Genomic DNA, 14,052 nt, shown 5'->3' on the forward strand with positions numbered 1-14,052 from the left:
GCTCTTTGGCCCTGCAGTCTGACATTAAATGATGATGTCTGTCAGTCACTGTGTCACTCTGACTCTCTCTCTCTCCTGCTCCTTGACTCTGTTCTGGAGAAGGAAATGACTGAGAGATTATTCATTGCAGGATAATGACAGTACAGCAGCGCAAGTGCCAAAGGCTCTTGATAGACTGCCAGACAGAGCAATCTGCATCTGTGTGTGTTGATGATGGTTTAGCAAGCAGAATGACTGTCTGAAAGAGTTGGAAGTGTCTCTGGCTGCACTTGAACATAATTTGGAGCTCATTCAGACTCAATTTGGTCCAGGGCGTAAGATAGAACGTAAGCAGAGGAGAAAGATAAAGAAAGACAAAATGTCAGATGATAAGCAAGCGAGAGGCGATGGTAGATGAAAATACATAGAGGGAGAAAGAGAAAGAAAAACAAGGCCAGCTTATTTGTAGATTAGTGTCATCACATGTGACTTGTTAAATAGCAGGGGGTGATTAGAAAGTGTCACAGCTGTCAAAGGCATACTGAAAAAAAACCTGCCAACACTCGTGGCTTTATGGCCCCCTCCTGCAACTCTTCTTCTATTTATTATCTTGAGATGTTTTTACCTAATGTTGAAGACAACTTTTTGATCTTGGCAAGCTCAGAACTTTAGAACGTAGCTCTGATTACATGGCTGCATAAACTATAGTATATTGAAACAGGTACTGACATACAGTGTGAGATCAAATTTACATATACTAAGAAAGCCCGAAACTAAGAAAAAAAAATAATGGCTGAGTGCTTCAGTTAAATTTTATCCTTATGTTCAAAGCTCTTTATTGAATAAAATATATCCACAACTTAACCTTGCTTGATCCTGTCAGCAAATATACCAACTCCTTAAATCAATGAACAAAATTTGGTCATATGTAACTGCCCTCTAGAATGAAACATAAGCATTTTCTAGTCTGACAGCTAGGTCAGGGCATTGACCTATCAAGCAACTCTATAACATGCCAATTCCTCTGGTGGTTACTGATATGACTATTACATGTAAAATATGATGTAAATCTGCAGGTGAATTCATTTGAGTGCTGTCAGCGTTAATTTCGTCAGTTATGGCGTTAACATCAGTTAACGTCATTTTAACGAGATTAATGCTGACATCACTAATTAATTTTCTTTCTTTTACTTAAGGAATAGCTCCAAAACATGCAGACTTTTATTTCTTTCTTTAAACACAATGTTACTGTTATATCTACAGCTGCGGTGAAATACATCACAGAGAAGCCAGATGGCTTTTAGACGACATTTTCATTCACCGTTACAGGCTGAATCATTTGAATTTCAACTGAGAAATTATGGAAAAAAAGTGCATTGTTTAGCTAGGCATTCACATTATATTCTATATTTTCTGATTGATGTGTCACTCTTTTGATTGGCTGTCATACAACTTTGGATAGACAAAAACTTATTTTTCTCTCTTTTAAAAAAATTAATTAATAAAAAACTTGCAGTTAAATGCCTCCAATGATTCCTATAAATGCTAAAATGTCAAAAGGACACACCTTGCACAGGTCAGTCTATGTGGGGATTTTAGATTAATGAAGTCAAAGGTTGGGCCAAAGCCTGATGAAATACCAAAGTCTCATGGAGATATTCTGAATTCCTAAGCTTAAATTCTAGAACATAATAACACACACATACTGTCACACACGGTGTCCTTGTGTGGAAGGGTATGGCAGCCACCCTGCTGTGTGTATGAAAAGTATAAATAATAAACAGGGGATAATGTATGGTAAGCAAACCATCTTCCTGGACTAATGACAGCTTCTCTCATTTTTCTTTTTTCTTTAGCTCTCTCTCTGTTGGACTCTTCCTCGTGACCTTTGTCGCTCCTTATATATATTTTTTCGTTCCTTTATCTTTAACTATTCCTCACCCGTCCTCACTCCTCACCATCTTGGTGTGAGGGTAGAGGGTGAATGTAGTGACATCACCTTCTTCAACCCCTAAGCAACCCCATGTTGCCTCCTTATCTTTCATACAACACATGCTCCATTATTCATTATACTGCAGACACACACACACACACACACACACACACACACACACACACACACACACACACACACTTACAGGTATGACAGAAGCAGATGTTATTAGATAAAAACGAGTAAAGGCAAATGTGGCTTCTGATCAAACATGAAGCGTTCACTTCTTCTGTTGCTTTATTGTGTACGTCAGCTGCACTCTCCTTCGACACACTGGTCACAGAATCTATTCTCCGTGGTCCAGAGCATACATTCAAAATAGGATATAAAAATGCAAAGGGAAGTTAGAAAGGGCTCCTCTTATCCTGAGAGACTGTTACAGTTTTTTTTAAAATCGCATATTTTCAGTACTAGGTGAAAGAAAATACAAATATAAATGCAAATAATTGCTGCAAAAAAATATGATTAATTTGAAATGTGCCAAAGACATTTGCAATGCAAAAAATAAATGATCTTCATCTTGTCCGGATGGAGACTTTAGCAGTTTAGAAGTAAATAATTTAGATTTGAAAAATATATTAAATAATATATTTTATCGTCATGTCAGTGACATAGAACTTATTTTTGTCACATTTAATCTTATTTGTTGGGGGATGGTTATTCTAATACATTACTACTTTTTACTATTTTTTGTATTATTCATATTCCTATTTTACAGTTTTTCTCAGTTGCTTTGGTGCATTTCTCACAACAGAATTGATCTCTGCACCACTACTAAGGCTCTTCTCAAAACAATTAGTGCAAACTGCAAAACATGGTGGATAACTTGCAAAAGTGAGTCACTTCATCAAAAAGAAAAGTCAGTTGTTCAAAAGCAAGTCAGTTGCTCAAAATAAGTAGTCAATGCTTCAAAAGCAAGTCCCTTAATCAAAACAGATAATATATTCATCAAAAGCAAGTACTTATATCAATCAAAGTGTCTGGGCTGTCACTATTACAAGTCAGTACACCAGCACCTTTGGTCACAAAATCAAATGGTTTGAACATGTTCTCATTGTGACGGATTTCTTTGTAGGTGCTTCCCAATGACATGTCAAGTCTGAAAACCATAAATTGTAAAGGAAACTCAAGACACTTCATATGCACTCTTGATAATATTCAATTGAAACTGTGCACAGCATTGCGCAACTGGGGAAATACAGTAAATCAAACATTTTACAGCAAACATAAACTCACTTAGACAGTAAACCTTACTGCAGTAGTTATGAAACAAAAAAAAACTGAAAAACAGACACTGCTGCATATCAATCATTGATATCTAGACGCTCCCGTCTGTCTGCCCACATATTTGCATCAACATCACAGCGAATGTCAGCTCTATCGTTGCATCGGGGAAAGTATCTTCTGGAGTGTCGAATCCACCCTCTGCAGGACTCTGCTGTGATGTCATCACAAGCTTTTGTAGATTCAGTATGCACCTCATGCCAATCCTGTCTGTTGGTTTACATTATATATATATATACTTGTAGAGTAGGGGATACTGTAACGCGATTCACCTATGACTGGGTAGAAGAGGCTTTTCATTGGTTGCAAGTAAGAGTAACACACACCAATTTTCATTAGTGTGAGATAAGGTTCACCTGAGAAAAGTAATTTATGGAGATTTTCATGGAAACTCCTTAAAAATAGGGTTTTCAAAATGGGTGTACAAATTGTTTGACAAGATGTTCAACAATTTTGAGTGCACTGACACAAGCAATGAAATGAAGACTATTAGTTGTATGGACAATGACTATTCAGCCGGTACAAGTATAAATAATTGTGACATTCATGATAGAAGCAAAGAGATAGTGATGAATAGCAAGTCAAAAGTGACCATTCTTTAGATATTTGTACTTACTCAACTGCTTCATGTCCAAAGGCATTTGCCATGAAACCGCCACAAGGTTGTGCCAAAACGACTACATGTTGTGGAGGTTGAACTAACTATTGTGCAAAGTTTAATTCTGTTGTGAGAAATGCACCAAAGCAACTGAGAAAAACTGTAATGACAAATATACCAACCAACCAAAGAAAGATTTTTAGTCTGACCACAAATGTTCTTTCTCCAGCTGCTGGGGTGGTTCCTACAGATGCAGTGCAGATGAATACTAGTGTGTATACTCGAGTACAGAGCATACAATTTTGAAATAGCAGAGTACACATGAAACACATACAGCACTTGCTTACGAAACCAAGGCAAGAAAAAAGTAATTATTTTGTTATTAACTTAGCATTAATCTCACATGGGCACACATTTCGTAGACAGCTGTTGATTACATATCAGACACTAAATTTATTAGTTGCAGTACAAGAACTCTGTAGTAGATTTTTTTCCACATTATGCAAGTGATTTGCCCTTCCTGGCTTGTCAAAAGCATGAATGCATCCATAAATATTACATTACCAGTTCATACATAATGTGGTTACATAAAATTGTGTGTGAACAGCTCCTATGAGAAATGCAGTGAGAGTGAAGCCTTGATTTTGTAATCTGTTATATTTAAATACACAATCTTTAGCCTGTTTTTTGTGGCGCTCTTCTGTTTTAATCTCGAATGATTATCATTTGGTATTTTTATACCTTCCATGATAAATTGGATTCTTTTCTGCTTTTGTTTATTTCATTACTCTGGACCCAATCAAATCCATGTTTCTTTTTCTGAGGGTGTTATCCCTCTTTTTAGAGGCACTCTGGTGTACAAAATAGCAAACAAACAAGCAAACAATGCAACTCAGATGTTCAAAGACTTCTTGATTGGTTGAGAGAATTGGAAAAAAAATCAATCTGGTTAACACATACAAGAAGAGAGCCTCTCTACTTTCAAAATGAAACCAAAAACTCTTCTTTTTGATAAAGCGTATGTTTAGAGCTGGATCAGATGACCCTGAATCCTCCCTTAGTTGTGTGGTAACAGACTTAGACTTCCAGTAATGCACTTCGTGTTTATTTTTCACACACCTTTTGCACTCACTATGAGTTTATACACCACTCTGCATTTAATCATTAGTTATTATTAATCTTTGACTCTCTTCCACAATGTGTCTTTTTGTTCTGTCTTCTTTTTCTCACCTCCAACCAGTTTCGGCAGATGGCCAACCCTCCCTGAGCCTGGTTCTGCTGGAGGTTTCTTCCTGTTAAAAGAAGGTTTTTCCTTTCCACTCTCACCAGGTGTTTATTTAAAGGGGGTTGTTTGATTGTTGGGGTTTTCTCTGAATTATTGCAGGGTCTTAACCTTGGTAAGTATATTGAATTCTGTTTATATTTTTACGGGGTGTATGTACAAAATTTTTACGGGGCGTATGTACAAAATGATAACACATAAGTACAAATTATGAAATTAAATAATTTTAAAAGGCGATAAAATAAAATGAAAGAACAGATGATTGTCTGCTAAACATATCAGTCTTTGTGGTAGTGGAGTTAAATTAGTCAGATTCTTTATGGAATGTGATGGAAATTTCTAGAAAAAGCTTTGTTGCTCTTCTAGTAAGTGAATAAACTTATCCATAAGTTTATTAAGTCTAATGGTGTCACCAATTCCAATGCTGCACCCCAAGGAGACCACAGCAACTTACTGCAGACTGATGGAAAACTCTCCGACATTTTGCTGCACACACTGAAGGATCTCAGCTTCCTTGGGATATAGAGCCTGCTAACCATTCTGCATACAGTCTCTTTATTGGTATTCATACTCCTCCACTACATTGACACAGTGTAGTGGTCCTTTCGCCTCAAGTCAATCACTCTCGTCTTATTCACATTCAGAAGCAGATGATTTTTTTCCCCAGAACACTCCACACAATCCTCCTCTTGCCCATCGGGGAATCATCAAAGTATTTCTGCTGGTAGCATGACCTGGGATTGTGCTGAAAGTCTGAGATGTACAAAGTGAACAGGAATAAAGACAACACACTCCCCCGAGGACTGTCAACAACTCTCCATGCCACATACTGCAGTTTGAACATCACATAGTCAGTAATCCATGAGCTGGTGGATGTGTTTACTGACATTTCCTGTAGCTTCTCCCTCACTACCAGCTGCTGGATGCTGTTAACTTCACTTGAGAAATCAAAGAAGGTGATCTTCACCATTTACGTCTCACTGTCTAGATGGGAATAAGCCCTTTGGAGGGTAGATGACTGGTTCCTCCACTCCCAGATTTGTTTGATATGTAAACTGCAGAGGGTTGACAGATTTTCTCTTACCGTCTCAGGTGGGCCAAGACTAGTCTCTCAAGCATTTTCGTCACATGTGACCTCACGGATCCACACAGTTCACTTGAGGGAAGATGTGAAGAAGAGTAAAATTACTGATGGTAGAGTTTGAGGGTTTATGGAGGCCACAGCATATGGAGAAGGAGGTAGCAGAGCTCTGTGGACTAAATTTGTTGAAGAAGTTGCTTAACTCATTTGAACTCTCCAAGCTGTCCACTGGTTTTCTGCCTGTCACCCTAAACCCAAACCCTCTTGCTGTTCTTGGCCAGCTTCCTTCTGTATGAGTCCTTGCCTTTTCTTACCCTTAGGTCATGCTGCATCCTACCCGGATCTTCCCTGTCCCCTGACATGAAGTTTTTGTTCTTTATATTAGGCAGTTCTTTCAGGTGACTTGTGATCCAGGGCCTGTTCACAGAGTAACATAGGGTATGGGTTGGCAATGTGGCATATTCATAGAAATTAATATATTCTATATTGCAGCCTGTCAAACTGGAAATGTCCTCTGTGCTTCACAAAGTACATTCCAGTCTTTAGGCTCAATGCAGCTCTGCGGTGCTTCTATATCTTCATTTATACACCTCCTAACAAGTCCTGTGGATATAGGTTGCTGTTTAACTAGAGGAACAGTAAATTTGTTACTAATTTGTTAAACAAGCTCATTAGTAGTTTGACAACTTTCCTTCTTGTTCTTCAAAACAGAAAGTGAGCTTCTACAAAATAGCCAAAATACAAGCACTCTGACGCTCTTTATGGGGAAATTATGGTTCAGGCGTGGTAGCATGTTGGCAGTCTACAGCTAAGGACCACTTGTCTACTTACTGCAAGCATTTGTTTTTACATGTATGTGAATGTATGTATGTCAACAGTTTGTGGTACAACCAGTCTGTAGGCTAAACTTGCTTGTGTTGTCATTGGTCTATCAACCAGCCAAAGACAAGAGCAAAGTTATGCAATACAAAGAGCTAAAGTGAAACAAAAAACAATGGAAATTGTCCACTAAAGCCACTGTTAGTACTTTTCACACTGTATTTTGTGTGTGTGTGTGTGTGCGTGTGCGTGTTCGTGTGTGTGTGTGTTTCTTCTCCCATTCCTGTCCCTATTCTGGCCCGCTTGTCAACCAGTCAGTAGTTGACCACTACACTGCATCATTCACATCAAGCACGTTGTGGTACTTTGGAGGACTGAACAGGATCACATTTATCAGACACATCTGTGGTAGGGTACTAAGACTTACTCAGTATGCCACACTAACGCTGCAAATCTTCTGTCCAGGGAACATTAAAGTTTCTTGCCTTTGGTGTTCCACAGGGTTCTGTTTCGGGGGCCTTTGTTGTTTCCATTGTATATAATTCAGTACAGTTCTTCAGTACATTCTGAGCACTTTTAAGGACATTTCGTATCACTGCTATACAGATGACATTTAGTTGTATATCTCTCTTAAACCCCAAGATATTTCTAAGCTACAGATTTTGCAGAGTTGCTTGAACTCCATTAAAATGACTCCAATGTAATGAAGAGAAAACTGAAATTCTTGTTTGTGCTCCCAACAGATTTCTACCTTAGATAATGGAATCTCTAGGTCTCCTTGCAACATATCTTCTAGGAAACTAGGGTGACTTTGGATGCAGCTTACAATTTAGGTACTTGTGTTAAATCTTCACTCTTGAATTAATTGCTTAAGAATTTGAGATGAGATGAGCTCCTGGAAGGTTTTGCTTGACAGGTGAAAAATCACTTACAATGATTCAATATTTTTAGTGTGTAAATAACAATAATTTAATAAAAGCAAGTATAAGGAATAGATTCTTTAAAGTCAGCTAGTTTATGTAGGTCATCAAAGCTATTACTGCTCAAGAAATGAGGAGTTGTTTTTGAAACACTACAAAAAATATCAGTGTATTTTTGCCCCATAAAATTTTTATATTTCTGTGTGTATGTTCCATTAAATTACAAGCATAATTTTTTGAGTGTAAACGTTTGATATGTTGTTTTATACTATAAATGATACTCTTTAAATTATTTTCACGTCACTTTGCTGTCTTTTACATGCTGTCCCATTATTTTGGAAGCAATGTTGTTCTAAACTCACACAGCCTAATCTAGAGTGCATGCTTAAATCATGTGCATAGTTCTAATTAACATGTTTACACAGAGTTTATGCAGAAACCTGCAATAACCTAGAAGACTATCTGCTAATCGATAGTATGATTCTGCTCAAAGGCCAGTGTTAACGGGTGGTCGATACCAAATAATATGGTCCCTTTGTGTAACTTCTAAATTAAAATCCTCCTACCTCTGCATCTGAATAGGATCCTTTTCAAGTGGTGGATCAGATACGTGATTGCATGTTAGCAGAGGGTGTGTGGTCAGACCTGAGCTTAGGAACTGGTGGTGAATGTTAAGAGTGTCTGTGTGGAGAGTAATCATGGGTGCCCAGCCTTGCTCTGTGTTAAAGTGAATAATACATCATTAAGTTGGATGTGACCAAGGCTATATCCCCATGGGGTTAGTGTAGCATGCAGAGTTTAGCATGGCTGCAACTGTGAGATGCTTTGGTGTGTGTTTTTTAATATGTATTGGTTGTAAGATATTAAAGTAGATCTTTTCTTTTGAGCTGTGTAAATCACAGATCAATTTTGTGGCCCAAATTTGAGGTCTTCTGAAAAAGCATGATAATAAAATGTGCTGTGTCACTGATTATCCTACATGTGACTTATATTGAGCTGGCGTATGGAAGACACACAATGTGGATAGTATATGGAATAAAAACTTGTTTTAGAAAAATAAGCTTCAAGGATTCAAGGAGCCATTGCAACATCATCTAGTATTAAGGTTCAGCCTCTATTAAAGTATTACAGACACCAATCCAATCTGGGATTTCATATCAATCAAGCCATGATTGACGATATATGTAAATGCACATTTCTGGTGTGTTATTTGCCATTCATTCATCTACCTGTGTATCTTTAGAATATGATTGTTAAAGTCAAGACAGATAGTTCAGACAGAAAAAAAGAGAAGAAAATGTTGTCAACAAAAATCTGTGGAATGGACAAAAGCAGCAGCACTATTGTTTTTACCAACAGAGAACAAAGCATATTGTAAATGTTGCCATCCTTTTTAAGAGTAAGTGCAAGAACATCAAGCCTAAAGCTCCTTGCTGATCCACATAAAAGAGGCTAAATATGCTTTTTTTCACTGAGATTATTTATGATTTGTAAACTAAAAGTTACATATTTTAGCTCTAAATGTCTAATTATATGAGTCTATGAGTGATTCTTATGACATTTTCAAAGGTCAATGCTTAAAAGTCAGACTTAGATTCATTTTTAATCTACATACCATATGACAGCACAGATTAGAGCTATAACTTTACAAATATGAACTCAAAGTATGTTGTGTTCACAGTGGTGAAAGTGTGCCTTGGCAAATAACTGTATTACTTGTACATAAATGTGAAACCTGGGATATAGGATCACAGTTATGCTTTTATTCTACTTTTATTCCATTTTTTAATCAATGCTGACATGAAACTGATATTTTAATCGAAAAATCTCAAATTTAGGATACACTGCCTCAACTCCCACAGCTGGGACTGAACTTGATACATGTGGAAACAGAGACTAAATCTTCTAAGTTCAGGGGAAGCTTAACATGAGTGCAAATGATTATAAGACATAAGTATTTCAGTTATCTGCAACTTTTGTCAATGTACCAGCAAGTAAGAATTTCACGAATGGAAATAAAAACCTTAGACCTTTACAAAACAGAGTAATGCATAAAACACAACCTGATATTTTTGTGTATTTGTTTAAGTTGCAACCTTATATTTCAGTTTTTTCCTCAGTTTAGTAGAGGCATGGTCAGTTTGGTTAATAGTCAGGCACCTTAAGAACTGGCGGCAAAAAAAGTCAAAATTTTGCAGTATTCATCCACAAATTCATAGGTTTAGAGTTTTCTCTCTTACGTTGTTTCTTCAACTGTAACCAGTTGGGTTGGCTGATACAATCCTACCACAAGGCAGATGAAGCACCTGCTGTCTGAATGGCTATGTAGATCTGGAGATAGCCATTTAGTGGAATCACTGAACTCTCTTCATTTATAGCCGAACAATAGAGCTCACTGAGACAAATGGAGCAAATAGAATCATATTAAACCAAGGTTTTTGTGGATTTTGGTGGTAGCTGATAAACCTCTCAACACTTTTGTCTTAAGAACAGCTTTTAACAGGTCACTAATCAAAAACATCTTGTTACCTATCAAAATGACAGAACAGACAAAAAGAATATTCTTATATTATCACCATGTATAAATAAATATAAATAAATAAAGTATTGTATCGCCCTGCGACAGACTGGCGACCTGTCCAGGGTGTACCCCGCCTCTCGCCCTATGACAGCTGGGATAGGCTCCAGCGCCCCCCCGCGACCCTGGAAAGGATAAGCGGAAGCAAATGGATGGATGGATGGAAAGTATTGTATCTATAACTAGTTAAATCATTTTCTAATAAGTTACATTTAAAGACATTTTTCCAGCTTGGCTACAGAAGAAATCTCATCATTTGTTTGATTTTTTCAATCATGATAAAACAGGATACAAGCATATTTGTGCTTTTCCATATGCATTTGTGTGTATGCTCCAGATAATGCCATAGCTGCACTTGTTCAACTTTAAAGTGCTTCAGCTGTCAAACCACAGCAACTACATGCCTGAGCAACACCTAACAGTGCATGTGTGTTTATTAAGTGATGATGAGACATGGGAAGGGTGCTGTAGTGGGTTGCACCCTGCCTTTCAAGAACCTAAAAACCCTGCTGTCTTCATGACAAGCTTCGCATGCATGCGTGCATGCAAACACACACAGCTATCCTAATTGCTGTCTCTCTCCTGCAGGGTGAGAAAATAGGCTACCTGAAGGCATCTCTCACCCACTTGCTTCCTCCCACCTGTTCTGCTGCTGTTTTCCCTCCCTCCTCTCTCTCTCTTCTACTTGACTTCTTGCATCTCATTGCTTGTGTATTCTACTTTGCGATTTTTGTCTTTTATGGACTCTTTTCATACTCTCTCTTCTGTTGGGTCTGTTTGGTTTTCCTCTTGTTCTTTCCCCTCCCTCAGTGCCAGTTGTATTCTACTAGAAGATGCGTAGAAAACAATGGAAGATAGTGAAGGGAGAACGGTGGCTCTGAGGACAAATAATCTTAAACACCCCACAAACTGCAAGATAAAAGAAGTCACAGAAGTTTTCCGACTCTGAATGGAAAGAAAGCGGTAGGGGAGAACATGGAAATTGAAAAAAAAAAAACTAGTCTAGTCTCCCTCGGTGTCATCACATTTCATTACATGTACTTAGGATACGAATATTCCTTGATTAGCTTTTTGTTTTGCCATTAAAAGTCTTGAAGAAGCTGGCAGCTCCTTTGAGATGATTGTACCACCCACTGAACCTTTGCAGTTCGCTGAAGCATTAAGCACCATATGAGCAAACTAAACACAGATGTAGAATAGACATCAGTGTTGATAAGTTGATTAGTTAAGGAGTTAATTTTTATAATTAGTATCATTCATTAGGGATGAGTGTTTCTCATCAACATGCCTCCTTTGAAGCATTGCATGTCTGTTTTTCATTGCTGTCCTTGTTGTAACTTTAGTTATACTGTAATAAGATGTTTTAAAAAATCAGTCTTCTGGCTTGACAGGAGAAATGCTGTCATAGCATGCTGCTGTATTAGCATAACCGGAATTAAGTTCAGAATGTGCTGCCAATTATTAAGTTAATCTGAAGATTGTCAAACATCCATGTATCAGTATAGCTATCGCTTAGTTTCGCTTAGTACACTCTGGGTTGCGTACAAGTTAATTTAATTGTTTTGGTCGTTATAAATTACTTTTGAACACATAAACTTCCAAAATTATGTTCAATGTGGGGTAAATGATACTGGTTGTCTTGTGTCTGGAAAATATGTTTTCCCAAACAAATTTCTGTTTGAAGAGTAGCTTGAAGGGGGCAGCATGGCTTGCCCAGACTTTAAAATATTTCCCTTTTCTATGTAGAAGTGATCACTTTTCCAGTCCACTGGCCAACATTTGTACACATTTTAGAACTTGCGATAGTTTTAGCCTCAATGGATAGCTTCCAGCTTCAACAGCAGTACAGTTTCACCCGCCAAAAGTGGATCCTAATAAAGTGATAAGTGCCTAAAGTTGGCAAGTGTACTGATACAAGTAGCTGTCTCCTGGGCATCACCTCAATTAATCGTGTTACCTGTCTGACATTTTTGTGTCGCTGGTGTTGACGACATACAATCGCAATTCCAGTAAAGGAAGCATTGATGTTGCTTTTCCAGATGTAAGTTGCCAATTCCATAGGCACCGTTATACAATCAGAGATCCAGGCTTTTGAAATGAGAACTGATAAGAAAACCAGTTGTATCTCTCTTTTTTAAATACAAAGCATCCAGCATCCATGTTTTTCAAAAGTGAATGTCATACAACAGAACAGTTACCCACTTTGCTTCAGTTCATTTCAAATTTGTGTTTTCCGGAGAAGATGGCAGCATTTCTGGATCATGTTCACATATTCTGTCTTCTTTGTATGATAGAGCTTTAACCTGCATTTGTGGATGGCATGATTTTCTGGATGTAATCCTGAGCCTATGCAGTGTTTTCCATGAATCATGCTTTTTGTTAATGTAGTGCTGCCTGAGGCCCTGCTTGATGAACCTGTTCCTAAATTCACTTTTGAACATTTCTGCCACTGTAGTCTGCTGTAGTCCAGACAATACTCGGCCCAGATGTTCCTGTATACTATGCTGGCCACTTGGTTATGACGTTCCATGTATATCCTGCCTGCCTAGCATCTTGCACCCTGCTGTTATGTGCTGGATTGTCTCAGGGGCATCTTTACACAGCATGCACGAAGTGTTTTGCCTTGTGTGGTAGACCCCAGCTTCTATTGAACTTGTACTGTGGTCATGAATAGTGCCTCTGTGCTGTCTTTCACTCGTTGACCAGCTTTCTCCAGTCACTGGTAGGATTTCTGGATGCCAGTGTCAGGGTTCCTGGGTCGTTGACCCAGCGTTTTCAGTTTGTTCCTGTTCAGTTTATTTTGTCACTCATTCTCATTTCCTGTTTTGCTGTTCCAGTTACTTCCATGTGTCATTATTCATTATTCTCATCATTCAGCCTGTGTATTTAAGTTCCTCAGTTTCATCAGTTCATGGTCTTGTCATTGCCATCGTCTCTCCCGCATGTGTGCTCTCAGTTAAGTCAGTCAGTCTTCCAGTCAGTCGTTTCATGTTCTTTTCATCCATTCTGAAAAGAACAACCGTCTTCATTCGACACTAACCCATGAGTCTTGCGTTTGGGTCCTCTCCTTTCCACATCCACACTGCGAACGCTGACAGTCATCCACTTCCTCTGCCATCTGCCAGTGGTACATAGTTGGCGTGGGCCTGTCCTTCCATCATGGTTGCTCTTCTTGCTCCTCTTCTTTCTTGGGTTTCTGCTGTCTGAGGCATTCACTCAGCACACTATCAGTTGCAGCCATCTTCCTGATGTACTCATGGATGTTGTCTCATACTGGATAGTGACGGTCACTACCCTTTAAAGAGACCTATAACAACTTCATCTGGGCCAGCATCTCGTTCCAGGTCCAGCCAAAACTGCTCTTTCTAACTTTTAAAGTGGAAACAAAAATAATCAATAACTAAAATCCTGCTGTTTATATTATATTATCATTTGTTGTATCTTCTTAACAATTGTTCTCCACTTCTTCAATAGACAACTATGGTACAAAGTGATGAAAGACACTGCATTCAACAGAC

The sequence above is a fragment of the Oreochromis niloticus genome, linkage group LG13, assembly GCF_001858045.2.
Source record: "Oreochromis niloticus isolate F11D_XX linkage group LG13, O_niloticus_UMD_NMBU, whole genome shotgun sequence".
Taxonomy (NCBI): Eukaryota; Metazoa; Chordata; class Actinopteri; order Cichliformes; family Cichlidae; genus Oreochromis; species Oreochromis niloticus.